The 8,614-nt window shown below is 37.2% G+C and overlaps 1 long non-coding RNA gene across 1 annotated transcript; it reads right to left on the bottom strand.

The window, feature by feature from the left end:
- Positions 1-2,096: 2,096 nt before the first annotated feature.
- LOC130733786 (uncharacterized) lies at positions 2,097-4,774 on the bottom strand. The gene is made up of 3 exons (XR_009017626.1): positions 4,403-4,774; positions 4,108-4,275; positions 2,097-3,320 (listed from the first exon to the last, which is right to left on the bottom strand). It is a non-coding gene; the product is annotated as an uncharacterized LOC130733786 (long non-coding RNA).
- Positions 4,775-8,614: the final 3,840 nt, after the last annotated feature.

Here is an 8,614-nt window from a genome sequence, read left to right as displayed (position 1 = left end):
GGAGAAGGTTAGAGTGAAGCATTGCAAGACTGAAAGCCAGATAGATGATGTTATGACAAAAGCAATAAAGGGAGAAAGGTTCAAGAAGCTCAGGGATTTGCTCAAAGTTGTGAGCATCAGTGTGTGATGTCTGTATAGTTGGTGTTTTTCTGAATGTATGTAGAGGACTTGAACTAAGGGGGAATGTTGAAATATAGATATATAGTTCAAGTTAGTATAATTAGATATGTAACTGAAACTAAAGATATGTGAGTGTGTGACACGTGATATATAAGTGCACACCTGTGTATTGATCAACAATTAACATTCACAACAATAATACATTCAGTTTTCCCTTATCTCTCTCTCTTACTTTACTCTCTGAGTTACCTTTTCTTCTTCTTGTTACTGTGTCTTGGCTCTAACAGTTTTTTATAGAGAAATGTAGTTAAAATACTTAGTTGTTAGTTTTAATTTTGATCCAAATTTACATCAAATTAGTAAAATTATTTGAATCTATTTTTCTTAATTTCTATTCATCATTAATGAGTTGCATAGTGAAAAAAAAAAAGAAAACTCAATAAATGAAGACATTATTGTCAAAAATAATTAATGCAACACAAAATTTAAGTTAATTCTTCTAAAAACGACCAAACTACACACCTCATTCGGTCATGTAAAAAGGAATAAGAGAATATAATTTTATATTATCACCAATTGCAAGCAACAAGTTTATCTCACCAAATTTTGCAATTAAAATTCGTTAACCAATCATTTATAGGAAGCATTTTACTTTAGGGGAACCTAATGTGCACCAGTTTTAGGTGGTGTAATTTTACACCACCTACTTTGACTGGTATAGCAGGTCAACACATTATTTTTTTTAAGAAAAAATATCATTAAAAATTTGTCATATATTAAATTTCTTTAAAAAAAAATGTTTTGACCTGTTATAGCAGGTTAAAAAAAGTGGTCTAAAATTAGACAACTTAAAAGTGGTCCACATTAGGGTTCACCTTTCCGACTTCACTTTTATAATGGTTTTTTAAAGGCAGTCCACCTTGTCATGACCCAAAACTGTCACTAAAGTGGGTATCCAAGAGTGAAATCTACTATTTCAATTTTCAACGATTTTTTAAATGGTGACCCCTAATGTGGACCACTTTTAAAGTGGTCTAATTTTAGACCACTTTTTTTAACCTACAATAACAGGTCAACACATTTTTTTAAAGAAATTTAATACATGACAAATTTTTAATGATATTTTTTCTTAAAAAAAATAATGTGTTGACCTGCTATACCCAGTCAAAGTAGGTGGTGTAAAATTACACCACCTAAAACTGGTGCATATTAGGTTCTCCCTTTTTAAATATACAAAATATTGCAAACTTTTTTACTATTCCAAAACTGCCACTAAAATTGCAAATTATAAAAATCATTATAGAAGAAAATATAGTAAATATAATTAAATTATGGCAAAAAAAAAGCTATAGATCTTCTCCATTAAAAATATTGCTAATTTTTAAAATTCATAACATAATTTAATAATAGGCTTAAATGCACTTTTGGACCCTCAAGTTTACATTTTTTGCGATTGTTGACCCTGATCTTATTTTTCTACGAATGGAGACCCTAATCTTTTAAAACGTTGCATCGTTTACCCTTCCGTCCAAAGCCGTCAAAAACTTGACGGAACCCGCTTACCTGGCCCTCCACGTGGATAAAAGGGGGATTTAAAAAAATGGCTTAAATGCATTTTTGGACCTTCAAGTTTACATTTGTTGCGATTGTTGACCCTAATCTTATTTTTCTACGAATTGAGACCCTAATCTTTCAAAACGTTGCACCGTTTACCCTTCCGTCGGAAGGCCAGGTAAGCGGGTTCCGTCAAGTTTTTGACGGATTTGGACGGAAGGGTAAACGGTGCAACATTTTGAAATATTAGGGTCTCCATTCGTAGAAAAATAAGATCAGGGTCAACAATCGCAAAAAATGTAAACTTGGGAGTCCAAAAGTGCATTTAAGCCTTAATAATAATATATTGAATTTAATTCAAAATACTGAAAATAGAACCATCTCAAAATCCAAAAGTTATTAGCATTCTTTTTTTTTTCCGACGGAAATAGGAAAAATTCTATTAGAAAATATGCGAAAGAATATCCGACAAAGTATAAGCATGGAAGAAGGACGGAAAATCAGAAGAGGACCAAACAATGTCCTCATTATAAGTAAAAAAAATTGGCCAAACAATGAGCCAATTTGTTAGCCTCCTTAGGCACACGCATAAAGGAAACAAACAGAAAGGAAGATGCAAGCTTCTTTATGTCAGCTACGATGAGTGCCATATAAGAATTATGGCTTGACACACCAAGAATAGCATTAATCACACCGAGGCAGTCAAATTCCACAGACAACTATTGAACACCCTTTGGAATCGCCAACTTCAGCCTGTTCTGAAAGCCCATAGCTTCTGCTACCGAAGGTCCAAACTCTATCTCTTTCTTTTTGATACTAGCCACAACCACATTACCCTTGATATCTCTAATCAACGTCCCAATACCCCATATCCTCTCGACTCTCGCTGCATCTGAATTGAGCTTCAAGAGACCCGTTGCAGGTGGCATCCATCTAAGATCCTGTCGGGAATGGCCCCCATCCGCCTGAGCCTCCGTCTGCACACAAGCGTTTTGGAAATCATACAACTCGTGAGTAGCACCATTAACCACCTCTTCCACCGAGGATTGAACATCCTCAAAACAAAGCAGGTTTCAGCTCTTCCACATGCGATACAACAACACACAACATTGTTCTGCAACCTCCCACAAGCCTCTCATAATCAGCTCTGAAATCCAGGCCGAGATAGACAAGTCAGGCTCACCCTCCCGCACTAAACCCATCACAGAAGCAAACCAAACACCCTTACACTAAGCACAATCTGGAAGAGCAAGACTCACTCACTCAGCCACTACTAAGCACCAGGGACAGAAAATTGGGTACTGGACGCCTTTCCTGCAAAGATTTTCTTGAACTAGAATCACCCCACGAATTACCCTCCAGAGTGTGGCGTGACATTATTTTCAGACTCCAAAGCTTATGTCATACCTCATTTGGAGAAGCTGTGGAAGATGCAAACAACTCTTAAGATTCCCAGAGGCGGAGCCAGGATTTTTGTGGAGCCTGGGCAAGGCTAAGCCATCGACTGCGACGATGGAGGCCGTAGAGTGGCGGGTTTTCCGTAGCGGCAGCGCCGAACTAGTTGTTGTCTTACATAAAAGAACCTTTATCCTTGCTTGTTGTTCTTATAGTCATCTCAAACAGTCGAACATAGCAAGATACTGGATCTGGGACAAGCCATAAAATGAACACAGTAGACACCCTAAATAAGTATTTTGTAAAGAGAAATGTTAACATACTAGCAATGAAAATCGATGCATATACAAGCATGTATGGCACAATTCGCAATTTGGCGTGTCTGGTGGTGTCAATAACCCTTTTAATGAATAAAACAGACATGTGGCATCAGTAAAACAAACAGTGAATTCTACAAATCAACTTATGCACATCAAGGTCTTAAGCTTTGTGACAAAGAAACTAGAATTATTGTTCCACAAATTGGTGCATTCTTCATGTGAAAGAAACACAATCGCAAAGAATCATTAAATTGGACCATATAACACAAACATGATTTAACAAGCTAAAATTAAGAGGACAAAAAGACTACGCACCAATTATAGTCATTTTTGTCACCATCTGCAATAAGCAAGCCATTGGTTTATCCTCCACCAGGAATGGATATCCCAAGCTTAATATCAGAAAAATGTCTCAACTTTGTTCTTGTAAATATAGTAATATCCAAAACAAAATGGAGAAATGTAAAATCAATTAGCAATTTGAAGCCCTAATTTGATCAATCCCTAAATCAATTATCAATTTGAAGCCCAATTTTGGTCAATCTCAAAATCAATTATAAATTACCTAGTCAAGAAGAAACTCCACAAATTACCTGGTGGTGTCAATAACCCTAATTTTGTGCGATGGAAACTGCACAAAACCAAGAGAAAGTCCCTACCCTTCCCTTAATCAACCTAAATCAATTACTACACAGAGGGGAAACAGAACTTGATTTACCGGACTGTGGACGACGACAGCCACAAGCGGCACGGCGACGACAACCACTGAATATTCGGTGACGGCAACCACTAAACAGAGGGGAAACAGAAGTTACAGAACGACGAACGACAACAGCCTCATGCGGCACGGCGACGACACCAACTGAATATCCTGCGACAGCAACCACTGAACAGAGAGGAAACCAATCTCAGTAGCTGCCCAAACCAGAGCATCCTCAACATTTAGGTCTACTAGGGGAATGCGAACAATCTAGTCTATTTCAAGCTTGCAGACTTAGACTTGTTGAACTTACGAACAATGTTGTACTATGGACTTTTTCTAGTTGGTCTTGAATGTTTGCATTGTCTTTCAATGCTTTGTCCTTTGACTTCAAGTCTTCGATGTTTCCTCTTTGAGCTTCGTCTTGACCTTGTCGTGACCTGGTCTGTTCCGTCTTCTTCTTTTTTTGATTTTTCTTGACCTTCATATTCTTCATGTCGACCTTCTCTTGTCCTTAAGGTGAAGCTTTATCATTGTCCTTTGACCAGGTCTTCATATCTTCTTTGACTTCTCCTGGTCTTCATAGCTTTATGTCATGGTCTTCATAGTTTTTGTCATCATTAAAACATATTAACTGATATGTTCTTCTTAGAGGGAGGACTCATGTGAACGTTACAGATCTATGTTGTCTCCCACCACCGCAGCTTGTTCTATAATGGCATAATTTTGATACTCAACAATAGTCGCTGAAAGCCCCTCATCCTCAACGAAGGATCCTTGTTTCCGCGACCCACTCGCCGCCGCTGAAGTATCTCTATTCAATTTTTCGTCTCCCAACCTTCCTTCTTGTCTTGCGCTAAATCCTTATGTTGTCTCCTCTACATCGGACACAGATGCTGCCTCCTCTCTACTCCCAATAGGAGAGTACACGAACAACCCATCTTTTTCAAGCAACACCGGTACAATCATGCAATCAACCATGACGTCTAGTGAGACCTGCTGGAAAAGAAGCTCACATGTCCCTATCAGAATTCTCTCATGATCCAATCTCTTTTTCTGTAACGTTTTATTATCGATGCACACAAAGCTCCCCACCGAATTTAGCGGCGCTGCAAAAAAATGAGTATTCCATGCACACACCGACACCTTCCAAGCTTTGATCCAAAAAGATGATTTCTTCCTTATACCGACCCCGAACAAGACTTTACCTGCTCAAAACTTTCCTCCAAGAAACACCGTGTCTCCGTAAATGTATATTGAATTCTTCGCAAGTCACAAATTCCAACAAAACCTGTTTTTCCCCAAAATGCCTAATCCGAAATGAAGTAACGCCCTGGCACGAGAAGAACTCCTGGAGGACAGTCGCGTCTTCCACGTTGTGCATGACTGCAACAAAAAACACTCATTCCTGTCTTTCCTGCACGAAGTAGTAAAGAACCATAGAGGGATGTGGTTGGTTGTTGACCAACAAACAGAAAGGATGCATGGGAGAAAGAGAAAGATGCACAAACGAAAGGTATGAAGAAATTCAGATTTGGAATGAGCCCACCTAAGCACACATAAAGAAAGAGCGCAGAGCCCCGACCCAACCCGTAGTGTAGGTCCGCTAACGTAAAGCGAGGAGTTGAGCCTGAACTGGCGAACCGAAGTCACTTTCGGAACCATACTTCCTACAGCTAACACGTGTCCAGTCCAGCGGGAACGCGCAGGAAGAATTAGGCCCTTTTTTGTTTGGAGTTCCCCAACCTATACTTAAGGGCTTCCGTTTTTCAGCAGCATCGCACTGCCGCATAAACAATGCATCCGTTGGATTTTTTGAATCTTTATCCGTCCAATTCCCTCGACACCCGAAGATATTTTTTTTGTGTTTTATATATAAGTCTTGATACAATCTCTTATTTTTTATCTTCTTTTAAATTGTCGGAATAATTTGTTGGGAGAGGTCAAAAAACGACTTTTTCTTAGGTGCATGCCAGCTTTAATCGAACTCAGGTTTAGCTAAAGAAGATCCTGTCAAAAGATTGAGTCTAAAGATGAGTTTGCGGCTTTATCAAAGAGGTAGTTTTGTTTATCTGACATTTCTTCTCCTTTAGAGATGTCATCTACTTCTCCATATGATGTGTGTTCTTCTGTGAGGTGTTTTACTCGAGTTAAGAAGCTGTGAATTCTCGGAAAAGTCTTTGTTTTTAAGCACCCCTTGAGTGACTTAGAAGCTATTCTCGATTTGGAGAAAGTCCTTAGGAAGACCTTTTTATCTCAGCGCCCTATTGGTGTATAGCTTTTGTGATTTTTTGTCTAGGACTTGTGGCTTTTGGTTTTAGCTTGTTGGCTTTTATTTTCTGGTCGTCAGAGTGTGCGGTAGCCCTCTTTATGGTGGAATGAACTCCTTGTTTTGTATCCTTTGAATTGAGTTTCCTTGTTTTTTGGCGTTACACACGCTTGAGCACATGCGCGCTCTCTCACATCAAAAAAATTATAAGAACAAGTCCTATTTATAAGAACTAAAAATTCTTGTCAAAAAATAATTGAACGCACCACAAGTGTATCATCTAATTTTTTTTACTTCCAAATATATCATTTACTTAAATTAAAACTTATATCGTATAGATTTTTAATTGCGTCATAAATATTGATTTACATATTTTATTAAAAAATGAATTTATAAATATTGTTATAAATAAATATAATAAATATTAGCAAAAATTAATGTAAATCAAAACATTGCAATTTTATTTATGGGTTAAATATGTTTTTCCTCCCTGAACTGAAGTGAGAATTTGATTTTCATCCTTAAACTAAAATGAATTACACGTCAGATGTAACTTACATGTTGGCGTTCCATATCATCAGTCAAACAAGTTAAAGGATGAAAAACACAAACTGCAACCAGTTAAGGGAGGAAGAACTATTAATTTAGGGATAGATTCCCAATTTAGTTCAGGGGCGAAAAACATATTTAACCATTTATTTATTAATAAATATAGATGTTTAAATACATATTAAAATAATAGTATAAATAATTTTTTTAAAATTATTTATATATTTAAGAGCTAATACTCTCCCAGATTTCTAAAGCACAAATAAAGTCTAATACTCTCAATTCTTCCTAATGGCAATATTCTTTCATACGCTACTCCCATGCTTACCCATATCCCTATATGGACTCGCACTGTTGACACTTCACATACCCCCCAATAACCCCATAACTAACTTCTCCTTCTGCATATTCTCTCAGTGTCTTCTCCTTCTGTATATTCTCTCAGTGTCAGTTCATCACTCTTTGCTTACTCCTTCTTTTCTGATTCTCTTGGTGTAAACACGCCAAAATCTGGGACTATACAACCCTGACTTAGCTTATGTGTCTCCTTGCGCCCATGACTTGTTGGGAATTCAAGTGTGAGTAAGAAGTCTCACATTGAATGATTAGTACTAATGTCTTAAGGTTTTAAGTGAAAGATGTGGTGTCCAATCCACTTATGGTGTGCTTTGTTAGCCTAATATGATGATTCCCCGAAATTTTATCTTCTTGCGGTCCAACAGTGGTATCAGACCGATTGTTGGTGTGATCATCTTAAAGGCTCCTTGTGTCGAAAGCCTTCCTAGCAATGCATGGTGGTTAGGTGGCATGCCCCATTGATGAAGATCCAACGTCTATGCAAGTATCTGGAGATTTCTGCTTAAGATGGACTCACACTGTTGAGAATTCAAGTGTGAGTAAGAAGTCCCACATTGGAAGATTAGTGAAGTGTTGAACACTTTATAAGTAAGATGACTCATACACCTAATGGCTTAAGGTTTTGGGTGAAAGATGTGGTGTCCAATCCATTTATGGTGTGGTCTTGTTAGCTCAATGTGATGATTCCTGAAGTCTTATCCTTTTGCAGCCCAACATGACTCATTTTGAATCCTATATGAACACTCATTTTGGTCCTCCAAATTCTTTCTAATATCATAAGTGATATTCTTCCTTGACCATTTTGATGCAAATCTGAGGACTAATTTGGATTAAAAAAAGTTTCATTGATTTAATGTCATGTTCATCGACAAAGTTAATGTCGCAATGATTTTTGAAAGATCAAAATAGAGATGTATACTCTATTTTTCACCAAAAAAAAATACTTTGAGAACTACTTTTTTGCAATAATTAGAATTTGAAAATTTATGTTCCTCATGACAATCACATAGATACAATCACCGTGAAAAGTGATCTAATTTCCGTCAAAAATAATCACCGTGAAAAGTGATCTCTATACAATATTTTTTTCCCTTTTTTTATTTATTTGGGTTGTTTATGGAGTAAGTATTTACCAAACATGGGAGGGGGAATCAAATCTCTTACGTTTGATGGGGAGTTAGGTTGTTGCTCTAAGTTGTTAATTAGATCATAGTTTATAATAATAGAGGTGTCAAAATTACTCATATCCGTGGATAAAAACCCGCTATGGGTAAGATTACTCAGACTCACGGGTATCACGAATTTATTTAATGGATACCACTATTCATTTATTAATGGGGCGAGTACGGA

The sequence above is a fragment of the Lotus japonicus genome, chromosome 1 (genome assembly GCF_012489685.1).
Source record: "Lotus japonicus ecotype B-129 chromosome 1, LjGifu_v1.2".
In the NCBI taxonomy this organism is placed as follows: Eukaryota; Viridiplantae; Streptophyta; class Magnoliopsida; order Fabales; family Fabaceae; genus Lotus; species Lotus japonicus.
Note: the sequence above shows the minus strand (reverse complement) of the source record. Positions and strands in the feature narration are given on the sequence as shown.